At 43.2% G+C, this 12,150-nt stretch overlaps 1 protein-coding gene across 2 annotated transcripts in view; it reads right to left on the bottom strand.

Moving 5' to 3' along the window:
• Positions 1–11,499, bottom strand: part of cdk6 (cyclin dependent kinase 6) — a 150,186-nt gene extending 138,687 nt beyond the window's left edge. Inside the window, exon 1 of one of the 2 annotated variants that reach the window (XM_062958007.1) lies at positions 10,771–11,499. The gene's annotated coding sequence lies outside the window, so the exon portion shown is untranslated. The remainder of the gene's footprint in view (positions 1–10,770) is intronic. The other variant, XM_003222106.4, reaches the window with a different exon arrangement.
• Positions 11,500–12,150: the final 651 nt, after the last annotated feature.

Raw genomic sequence — 12,150 nt, 5'->3', positions numbered from 1 at the left:
AAAAAAAAGCAGTTCAATATGCAGTAATGCTACGTAGCAATTACTGTATTTACAAATTTAGCACCAAAATATCACGATGTATTGAAAACATTGACTACAAAAATGTGTTGGATAATCCAGAACGTTGGATAAACGAGTGTTGGATAAGTGAGACTCTACTGTAAATTAACCACAGATCCTGGTTCTTATATGACAAATCAAGAAAATTTCTTCAATCTCCTTTTTTCTGGAAGGACGGGGGAAAGAGGAAATATATAGTATCAGGACTCATCCAAGATAATGTCCGTCACACTAAACTGCAGTTTAATATTACATCAAACAAGGCTGATGTAAAAATTTCCAGTAAAAATGGTTGAGGTCTGTGGAGATGAGAATCCATAGCTTCTACAGTTAACAATAAGAAATTAGTTAGTTATAATTTTTGTTCTACCTAAACACCAAATGGAAGTATGGACTTCAGCAAACCTAGCCATTATTCCTCTGTACAATTAACATATTGTCATAAATTATATGGCATGCAAACTTTGCAACCCATAAATAGGGGACGATATCCCTTATAGGAAGGGACATCTGGAAATCCTTGGCAACTCACATGGAAACACACACCAAAATCATTAGATCCTAGATTTTTAAAAATGAGTTTAAACCTCAAAGTCCACTACTTTGCAAGAGAACTGGCAGTCATTGCAGTTGTCTTAAAAATAAATATTATACTGCCTAGTCACTGTTAATAGTAAAACAGATAGAATTATGTGTAAACTGAAATATCTATACTATCTTCAAGAACAGCCCCATGTAGATCACAAGACAGAAATTTCATCTAGAGAATATTATAGAAGAGATGAAGTAAAGATATCGCAGTGGTTCTCAACCTCGGGTCCCCAGATGCTTTTGGCCTTCAACTCCCAGAAATCCTAACAGCTGGTAAATTGGCTGGGATTTCTGGGGGTTGTAGGTCAGAAACATCTGGGGACCCCAGGTTGAGAACCACTGAGATATAGTGAGCTAAATAGAAAAAGTCAGTTAGGAAACACGCTGAGAATTTTCCAGTCAACTCTTATAAAAGAGGCAACTAGTGACAGAATGTTTGCATTGCATGGCTCATGATGACCGAAATTCCACTGTAACAGATTGCAAATCTGGAAATGTTTAGCCTGTATTATTCAGAATGGTGGGGTGTCTTCTGAAAGGTCTACTTGTTGAATAATTGCAGAGGACTTATTTTAATAGGATTATGACTAGTGATACAGTGGTTTCTATTACAAAGAACACTAGAAGTAGGCACAGGTTAGAAAATACATACAAGTTATCATATGTATGATCTAAACTTGGATTACCATTGGTATTCAAAACAATTTTCTAGTTTTCATTTCTCTCTCCAATCTTAATTAGTAGATGGAACAGAGGAGAACATTTTTTCCAGAATTACTATCAGAGCTCAAGTAGTTCATGTCATTCGGAGACTCAGAAATCATCTGACACTAATCAACATCCAAAGAGGTATAACAAGTGTAGAAATCATTATATATATCTATATCTATATACAGTAGAGTCTCACTCATCCAACACTCGCTTATCCAACGTTCTGGATTATCCAACACATTTTTGTAGTCAATGTTTTCAATATATCGTGATATTTTGGTGCTAAATTCTTAAATACAGTAATTACTACATAGCATTACTGCATATAGAACTATTTTTTCTGCCAAATTTGTTGTCTAACATGATGTTTTGGTGCTTCATTTTATAAATCATAACCTAATTTGATGTTTAATAGGCTTTTCCTTAATGCCTCCTTATTATCCAACATATTCGCTTATCCAACATTCTGCCGGCCCGTTTATGTTGGATAAGTGAGACTCTATTGTATATCTAAGATGAACGCAAATGAGGAAAAAATGAAAATTCCTCTGTGTTCATAACGTTAAGCTAATACCATATATAGCTCTTAAGCACTTTTAGTCTCACTGTCTGTATTTCAAAATGAACCACTTTCCCATGCTTACATTTCCCTTACTGAAATCAATGAGCTTGAAGGTACTTAACTTCATCTGAATCATGCTCTATATTAAGCCTCAAATATCATTATCATTATTATTATCTTCATATATTAACTCAATAAATCAAAGAATAATAAATGAATATTATAACTTAATTAATAAAAATACCATAATAGTAAACCAAATCCCCATCCTTTACTAACAGTGTTGTGAAGGATCTGACATGTGAATAGTTCAGAAGGCAGGGTATGGATAATATCAACAATGGAAGTTGAATTGCATGATTGAAAAAATGCCATCCAAGAACAGTGAGTAGCAAATTCATCTTTTAAAAAACAAACAGTGACAGGTATCACAAAGGTTGTTTACATCCAGATCACAGATGACAAACTTTCTTGCATACTCACTAATGATCAACCAGAGTAGAAACAACTCTTAATCATAAACTGGTACTTTTACCTTTACCATGAATAATTGTAAGATGCATTTTTATTTGTTGCATTAAAAGCAAATACAAATAACATAAAATAATACTGACAAGTCATTAAAATAGTCAGTATTTTACAGGCAAATTCAACATGGAGAAAATAGCTGCGATGATCAGCACAATTCAGGACTGGAAGATAAACCAGAGATGAAAATGAACCCATAAATAGCAAAGTGTTTGAAAACAAAGTAAGACTTTGTCACTGTGTTTCCTATAGTTTTGTGTTATTGGCCCAGTTTTTCCACTCACTGTACACTTGCTTGCTATCTTTGACTCCTTGGTTTTTGGACCACCAGCAGTGCAAGGTGAATGTTCCCCAAACATTTCTAACCACTAGTTGCTTCTGTCCCCGTCTTCTCAGGCTACTGCAACGTCCTCCAACCTGACAGCCTTCAGATGCATGGAGTAATTATCTCAAATCAGTTGGTTGGGGAACATTACAGATGTAATCAAACACACCTACATGGCGCCAGGTAAAGAAAAGTTGTCTTGCTGTGCCCTTTGAACATCAGTTTATTCTTCCTATATGTCCCCTTTTCACCCAGTTTTGCCTTTGTAGTAAACCTTTTGAAGGTTGCACAACTGTCCTGTTCCCCGCAAGTTATGTTTCATATTAAGTCTCCCCTTCCTTCACATTTCTACTTTCTTTGTTTAGTCTTCCTTTTGGTCCTGGCTTTGCCTATCTCCGACTTCCTTTCACCGCCTGCTTAGCTTTTGTGAGTTGTCTTCTTACATCTTGGGCACTCCTTCCACATCTCTTTGTTTTCCACCATTCCACCTTCTTTTACTAGAACACAAGCACCCTTGACTTGTCAAGTTGCAATGGGAGTGCTTCCTTTGCTCCAGTTTCAGTGATAATTTCCTGTTTAATGTGGTCCACTTCTTTTTGGGTGGTTTGATATTCAACCAGAATAGCCCATAATGAGAGCTGTATTTAACATATATTAATGGAGCCACACTGGAGGAAAGCTGCCTTAATTCAGAGTAAACTCTTCAAAATTATCAAAGAGAATATTGGTTAAATATTCTACTAGAATACTAGTATGACAGTTGCCTCTTATCAGGGACCATATTTTATTTCGTTTCACAAATTTGGTTTGTGGTACGGATAACTGTTATCTTCAGAGAAACCATAGCAGCACATCTCTACAGTATCCACATTTTAATACTTATGAACATTTATGATAATATTGCTGGTTTCAGTTTCTGATAGTCTTATACCCAGCACTGTAACAACTCAACTGCAAAGAGGATACTGATTTTGGGAAAATGAAACACCACAGATAACATGCAACTGCCACATGTTGACTATTCACACACCAAAAGAGCATGTGGTTAAAAAACGTTATGTAAAAATCCAAGCAAAAGTAAGAAAAATACCTATAACCTCTTTATGAGGTGTTTTTGGGTCATTTTATCTCTCCTCAGCATAATGTCTAGATCAAAGCTTTCAAAAAGGTGTATCGCGATGTGTTAGTGTTGGCTGCAGTGTGTAGATGTGACACACAAATTTAATGAGAAAACTCTTGAGTCTATATGAAATAAACAATAAATGATATATTTTAAATATATAAATGAAAGTTTTCCTTATTACAATGTATGTATGGTCTCCATATCTCTTATAAAGGATTGGTTTAACTGCCAGTTTGCTGGTAAAACTGAATTACTATGTTGCAAAATGATGCATGTCTAAAAAGTGTGCCACCCACATGAAAGGTTTGGAAAGCTTTGGTCTAGATGTTAATGACTGATCTCCAAATCATTATTCTGTTTGAAGGACAGGATGTCAATGTATATTTTGAGTAAAAGTTTCCTGCTACATTCCAATATTCATGGCACAAGAAAGCAATGCTCTGTTCTCTACATCCTCGTATACTTTTCCCCCCAACATACTGTTACCGTTAGTAATCCTTTTTATCAGGCCAATCTAGATCCATCCAAAAAAAACCCTATGTAAAACCCAAACCCGTGTTATGTACCTAATGTTTACTTTAAACCATGAATCCTGGTCTGCTCTTGCATCAGGCAAGGTGAAATTGAATATTAGTTTATTTCTCATCCTGACAATTCAAGAAGGGAAGAGGTTAGGAAGAGCCATAACTGTTAAAGTGGTGTCAAACTGTATTCATTCTGCACCCTTAGAAAAGCATTTCTATCGCCTTTTACATCTTATTTTTGTAAGGGAGGTGTCAATTTTCACCAAGATCACAATTCAGGAAGGAAGGGTTAACATCTCCACCAATCCAGATTTGCTTCTGGAATATGACCATACAGCCCAGAAAACTCACAGCAACCCAGTGATTCTGGCCATGAAAGCATTTGACAAAACATCTCAGATTTTAATTTTAATTTGAAAAAAACCCAGACATGGTTACTCAACAGGGGTCCTCACACTTTTTAAGTGGAGGGCCGGTTCACGGTTCCTCAGACTGTTGGTGGCCCGGACTATGATGAAATAGTCCAAAATTAGGGTTGTTGTTGTTGTGTGCCTTCAAGTCATTTCAGACTTAGGGCAACACTAAGTCTAAAGTTTAGGACTGAGGCTAGGTAAATGACCTTAAGAGGGCCACATCTGTCCCACAGGCCTTAGTTTGGGGACCCCTGTGCCAGGCCATTAAAATACTCTTCCTTGTAACTCCTTAAATGCTTCATCATATCTGTGATGCTCTTATTTTGATATCCTTTGCAAATAAAACTAGTCCTTTCTTTGCTTTATACCAGGCTAAAATACTACTCTAGCCCAGGCTAGAATAGTCTACTCGTATATTAATCAATACTATCAACTCTGAGTGAAAGTCACTATCTAGAGTCCTATGCACAGAACTTACCAAAACGGACATTTATAGAATTGACTCAGCTACCCCAGGTGTAATGCTCAGTGGGGTATTCAGGGAGTTTTATCAAAAAAAAGCAACTTTCCCATCACTGCAATCAGTTAAATTATAAAAGGCAGGACACAAAAATTCTAAGTAACAACAACAGATATTACACCTAATCTTTGCAATCTCAAAAGTATCAAGGATGTGATTATAGCCTGCCCTCTGTATCCATGAATGCAACCATTATGATGATGATGATGATGAGCATGATAATCTTTATTATATTTATTTGTATCCTGCTCTCTCCTCTAGATCAAGTCCCAAAAATATTTTTTTAAAAAAATTCAAAAATGAACTTTGATTTTGCCATTATATATGAGACCCCCATTTTATTCTAACATTATATATATAATAGACTTGAGCACTCATGGATTTTGGGATCCAAGGGGCTCCTAGAACCGAACCAAGGGATCGCTCCATTTTACAATGAGCAATAGGTATTCCCTGCTTTGTTAATATTTATATCACATCTTTTAAAAAAAGAAACCATTGCAGTCAAGGCTGGTCATATAGACGTTACCAGACAGGTTTTCCTGCCAGCTCAAACAATAGCTCAGAGAGCTAACCTGTTCTCCAGGGGTGCATCTACACCAGTGGTTCCCATCCTGTGGTCTGTGGACCACCAATGGTCTGCAAGAACCAAAATATGGCCCACGGCCTCTCCATTGCAATGAGAGAGACTGGTTTCATGAAACCCTCTTATACTGCTGAGGCTTATTAAAGATGATTTTCTGTGGGCGAGCAGATGGCAACTGCTGGATGGCATATGTTCTGTATCAGAAACTAGAGCTGATGTGGTCTATCCGATGCAGTTTTCTGAATCAGCACCCCAAATAATCAAACTGAATCTAAAGTTGACAAAAAACTGATTTATAACCCTTTTGGTACTAATATTGGAGAGTGGTCCCTGGTCAAAGTGGTCCCCGGTTAAGAGGTCCCTGGTCAAAAAGGGGTTGGGAACCACTGTTTTAGATGGTCCTGTAGTGCAAGTCCTGTGTAAGGCGACTAAAACGATCAAGAGGCTGGAGAACAAGCCTTATGAGGAGCAGTTCAAAGAACTGGGCATGTTTAGCCTGCAGAAGAGAAGGCTGAGAAGAGACATGATAGGTAAAGGTCTTCCCCTGACGTTAAGTCCAGTCGTGACCGACTCTGGGGGTTGGTGGAGACATGATAGCCATGTATAAATATGTGAGGGGAAGTCACAGGGAGGAGGGAGCAAGCCTGTTTACTGCTGCCCTGGAGACTAGGACACAGAAGAATGGCTTCAAACTATAGGAAAGGAGATTCCACCTGAACATTAGGAAGAACTTCCTAACAGTGAGAGCTGTTCAGCAGTGGAACTCTCTCCCCTGGACTGTGGTGGAGGCTTTTAAGCAGAGGCTGGATGGCCATCTGTCAGGGGTGTTTTGAATGCGATTTCCTGCTTCTTGGCAGAGGGTTGGACTGGATGGCCCATGAGGTCTCTTCCAACTCTATGATTGTAGGCATGGGCAAACTTGGGCCCTCCAGGTGTTTTGGACTTCAACTCCCACAATCCCTAACAGCCTACCGGCTGTTAGGAATTGTGGGAGTTGAAGTCCAAAACACCTGGAGGGCCCAAGTTTGCCCATGCCTGGTGGAGAGGCACCCTACACAATGTGACCCTGGGAGCTGCAGTTTGGTGATGCACCAACACTCTTTGGCACAGAAGGCTGAGGACCTTGTAAAACCACAACTCCCAGGCTTCCACAGTATTGAGCCTTGGCAGTTCAAGTGAATGGTACAGTTTAGAATCCATCCAGCTGGAGAGCAGCCATCAGATGAGCCCAATGGGTCAAGTGCACAAAACAGGGAGAGAAGGCAGCTCCACGTGCCCCAGTCTGGACGAAGGAGGCTCTCTCTCTCTCTGCTTGAGGGAAGGACCCACCAGCCAATGAAAAGGCCAGAACGGGTGGGGTGGGCAGGCTCTGCGGAGTCGCTCTGAGAAAGAGGGGGAGGCTGAGCGTGGGGGGTCTCAGGGGGCGGGGCCTCTGGGAACACACGCAGGCTGCAACCCCCCCCCCTTTTTCCCCAACCCCCCAAAACATTTGTTTAAAGGTGGAAAAAGGAAAGTGTGGGGGAAGAAGGTGTCTTGGAGAAAGTGAGGGGATTTCCTTCCTTCCTTCCCCTCCCTCTGAACAAGAAAAGCAACAGGATTTCCCCCAACTAAGCAAAGTCACATGAAGGACGCATGCGGGGGTCTTGGTGCGCCTCGTGCCTCAGCAATGTGGCCCCCTCTTCCTCCCCTCAAAGACCCCCAAATGGCATTTAAAGGAGAAAGTCCCCCCGCTCAAGCATAGCATATACACACCTCATGGGATCCCTTGCTTGGGCAGGGAGGGACCACCCCAAAAGCAGCTCCTCTCTAAAGGCAGGCAGGGAATGGCAACAACGCCTCCCGACCCACAAGAGGGAGAAGGAGGTCTCGAAGGGTGGTGGAGTATCAATAAATAGGGGGCAATAAAAGCTCTCTCTAATCCCACCCCAGTCCATAATCCTGAGAGGAAGGTCTAGATGGAAGGTGGCAAGTGGGGTCGTTGGGGGTAATAACCCCCCCCCCCCAAAACCCAACCCTCGCCATTTAAAGCCCCTCATGGTCATATTAGTGGGATGAGGGTGTAAAGGTGGGAATAATAAAACCCCAAGCTCAACCCCACCATTTAACCCCCCCCCCCCAATTTAGTCCATTGTCATATTAGTGGGGTGGGGGTGTAAAGAAGGTGGATTATAAAGCACCCCAAATCCGACCCCAGCCATATGGAACCTGTTTAATCCATGATCATATTAGTAAGGTGTGGGGATAATAAAACCCCAAACCCATCCTCCACCATTTTAAACCCCCCCCCATTTAGTCCATGGTCATATTAGTGGGGTGGGGGTGTAAGGGGGACACACAAAGCACCCCAAATCCAACCCCAGCCATATAAAACCTATTTAATCTATGATCATATTAGTGAGGTGGGGGTGTAAAGGGGGATAATAAAACCCCAAGCTCAACCCCACCATTTAACACCCCCCCCCCAATTTAGTCCATTGTCATATTAGTGGGGTGGGGGTGTAAAGAAGGTGGATTATAAAGCACCCCAAATCCGACCCCAGCCATATGGAACCTGTTTAATCCATGATCATATTAGTAAGGTGTGGGGATAATAAAATCCCAAACCCATCCTCCACCATTTTAAACCCCCCCCCCCATTTAGTCCATGGTCATATTAGTGGGGTGGGGGTGTAAGGGGGACACACAAAGCACCCCAAATCCAACCCCAGCTATATAAAACCTATTTAATCTATGATCATATTAGTGAGGTGGGGGTGTAAAGGGGGATAATAAAACCCCAAGCTCAACCCCACCATTTAACACCCCCCCCAATTTAGTCCATTGTCATATTAGTGGGGTGGGGGTGTAAAGAAGGTGGATTATAAAGCACCCCAAATCCGACCCCAGCCATATGGAACCTGTTTAATCCATGATCATATTAGTAAGGTGTGGGGATAATAAAACCCCAAACCCATCCTCCACCATTTTAACCCCCCCCCCCATTTAGTCCATGGTCATATTAGTGGGGTGGGGGTGTAAGGGGGACACACAAAGCACCCCAAATCCAACCCCAGCCATATAAAACCTATTTAATCTATGATCATATTAGTGAGGTGGGGGTGTAAAGGGGGATAATAAAACCCCAAGCTCATCCTCCACCATTTAACCCCCCCCCCCCCCCATTTAGTCCATGATCATATTAGTGGATTGGGTCTGTAAAGGGGGATAACAAAGAACCCCAAATCCAATCTCTGCCATAAAAGACCCAGACCCCAATTTAGTTAATGATCCTATGAATCAAATGACTATCAGTTGGGTTATTGGGTGTAAATGAGAGGTAATAAAGCCCCTCAAACCAATCCCTACCCTTAAAATAATCCCAATTTAGTCCATGATCATGTTATTGGGGTGGGTGGGTGTAAAGGGGGTGGGGGTTATAAAGTCCACGATAGTCCATAATCAGGAAAATCAGAGGAATGTCAGTGGAGTAGGTGGGAAATAAAGAAGGGGGTAATAAAGCTCCCCAAACCCAATCCATCAGGAGAGTGGCTCCCAAAACGCATTTAAGACCACTACCTCCATTTAGTCCATGATCCTGGAGTCAGTGAAATGATTGTGGGGTAGAGGTGGAGGTGGGGTGTAAAGGGGGACAATAAAACTCCTCAAACCCAGCAATCGCCATTTAAGACCCTCCTCTATTTAGTCAAGGATCTTAAGACTCAGAGGAAGGTCTGGAAGGTGGGCAAACCTTCTTAAATGGTGGGAGTTGGCTTACGGGGGAGCTTTATCTTCTTGCACACTCAGCCCCACCACAAGCATTCCTCTCATGATCAAATGGGGGTTTTAAATGGCAGGGGTTGAGTTTGGAGGGGGGGGGATTTAATACCCCCTTTTATATCCAGCCACCCCTCCTCTACTTAGCCAATGATCCCGAGGCTCTGAGGAAGATCTGGAAGGTGGGCAGTGGGGTGGTTGGATGTAAAAAGAGGTAATAAAGCTCCTCAAAATCAACCCTGGCCATTTAGGACCCCCCACTTTGATCATGAGGCTAGTGGGGTGAGGGTGTAAAAGGAGGTAATAAAGCCCCCAAAAGCCAACCCGCACTATTAAAGACCCTCCTCTATTTAGTCAATGATCCTGAGGATCAGAGGAAAGTCTGGAAGATGGGCAGTGGGGTGATTGGATGTGAAAGGGGGTAATAAACCCCCTCAACATCCAACCCTCGCCATTTAAGACCCCTTTTTGATCAGGAGAGGAAGGCTAGTAGGGGGTGGGTGTAAAGGGGGATAATAGAGCCCCCAACATCCAACCTGCACTATGTAAGACCCCTCTCTAGTTAGTCAATGATCCTGAGGCTCAGAGGGAGGACTGGAAGGTGGACAATGGGGTGGCTGGATCTAAAAGGGGGTAATAAAGCTCCCCAAAAGGGGGTAATAAAGCTCCCCAAAAGGGGGTAATAAAGCTCCCCAAACTCAACCCTTGCCATGTAAGACCTCCCCCCCTTTCATAATGAGAGGAATGTTAGTTTGGTGGGGGTGTAAAGGGGGATAATAAAGCCCCCCAAAAGCCAATCCGTACTATTTAAGACCCTGATCCTGAGGCTCAGAGGAAGGTCTGAAAGGTGGTCAATGGGATGGTTGGATCTAGAAGGGGGTAATAAAACTCCCCAAACTCAACCCTCGCCATTTAAGACCTCGTTTTGATCATTAGTAGAGAGAGTGTGGGTGTAAAGGGGGAGAATAGAGCCCCCCGGAGCCAAGTCCCACCACTGAAGAGCCCTCCTCCCCACGAAGCCACAGGGTCTCTCAATCTGGATGAGCACATGGCACCTCTGGGCCAAGTCAGTACCTGGCGTGCGCTTCTTCTTCTTCTGCTGCTGCTGCTCTCGGAGGGGTGTCTCGGTCTTCAGAGCCAAAAAGGGGTCTCCGGAGAGAGTTGGGGGTTGACAATAAAGTGGAGGAGAGGGGAGCGCACAACGACCCCCCTCCTGTACAAACTGAAGGAGGAAAAAGTAGGTGGAAGGAAAGGGCAGCTTGCTTCCTCTCTCTTTGGGAAGCCCTAAGAACTGGCTGCCCATCCAATGCGGATGGGTCAAGGGGAGCGGAGGAAGAGGAGGAGAAGGAGGAAGGTTCACATGGTGCTGCTCCGGTTTGGGGCTCCGGATCCCAGCCGGGGCCACACAGGTAGCCGCCAGCCCCGGAGCGCCGCCTCCTCCTCCTCAGCCCGCATCTTCCTGGCAAAGTCGGGAGGGCAAAACGGCACCTTCTTCCTCCTCTTCTTCATGCAAGGAGAGGATCTCGCAAACCTCCCTCCTCGTCCAAACGAGAGAGAGAGAAAAGGGGGGTTTGTAATAACTCTGATCAAAGCCTTCACAAACTCTGCCCACGGACACTCTTCCTGCCTCTGAAAAAAAGTTCCCCTTTCTCTCTCTCTTTCTCTGGCTCAGTCTGGGAGCAGAAGAGTTTGCTTTTCTTTTTCTTCTTCTTCTTCCCCTTCCTCCCCCCAAACTCGCCTCCACGCTCCCTCTCTCTCTCTTCCCTTTCTCCCCTTCTCCCCCTCGGTTTCCCACGCTGGCTGAATGTGACTTGACCCCGTTTCAAAAAAGTTTGACATAGTGCTTCAACATTTCCGCATTCCTCCCCGACTACAAAGGCAGCGGCCGCCTCCTTCTGCTTTCTGTCTCTGCTCTCTGTCTTCGCACTCAATGAAATCCTTCATGAGACCCCCCCCCCCCTCCCCAAATACCGCCGGCAAAGAGGCAGGAGAGAGGGGGGGGGCGTTGGGGGGGCTGATTATAGGGGAGGGAGAGGGGAGACCCCAGGCCGGGAGGAGGAAGAGGAAGGAGGAGGAGGAGGAGGAGAGCACAGCTTCTGGGGCTGCTGCCTGCCTCGTGCGCTTGTTTCCCAGGGCTGTGCAAAAGTCCACATTTCTTACACAAGAGCATCCACTGTTATCACAAAAAAAACCGCACACATCAGAACCATGATTATGCAGGGGGCCTTTGATATTCGCGGGGGTATGTCCTGAATAGCAAAATCCGTGGATGCTCAAGTTTCATTCTGGAGTGAAATAGTGTTCCTCATACAATATGGCAGCATAATAATAATAATAATAATAATAATAATAATAATAATAATAATAATAATAATAATAATAATAATAATAATAATACGATCTGTCAACTGCAAAAGGCCACCCTACTGGGATCTGCACGCATCATCCAAAAAT

Source organism: Anolis carolinensis, chromosome 6 (genome assembly GCF_035594765.1).
Source record: "Anolis carolinensis isolate JA03-04 chromosome 6, rAnoCar3.1.pri, whole genome shotgun sequence".
NCBI classification, from domain to species: Eukaryota; Metazoa; Chordata; class Lepidosauria; order Squamata; family Dactyloidae; genus Anolis; species Anolis carolinensis.
This window is presented reverse-complemented; position numbering and strand designations above follow the sequence as displayed.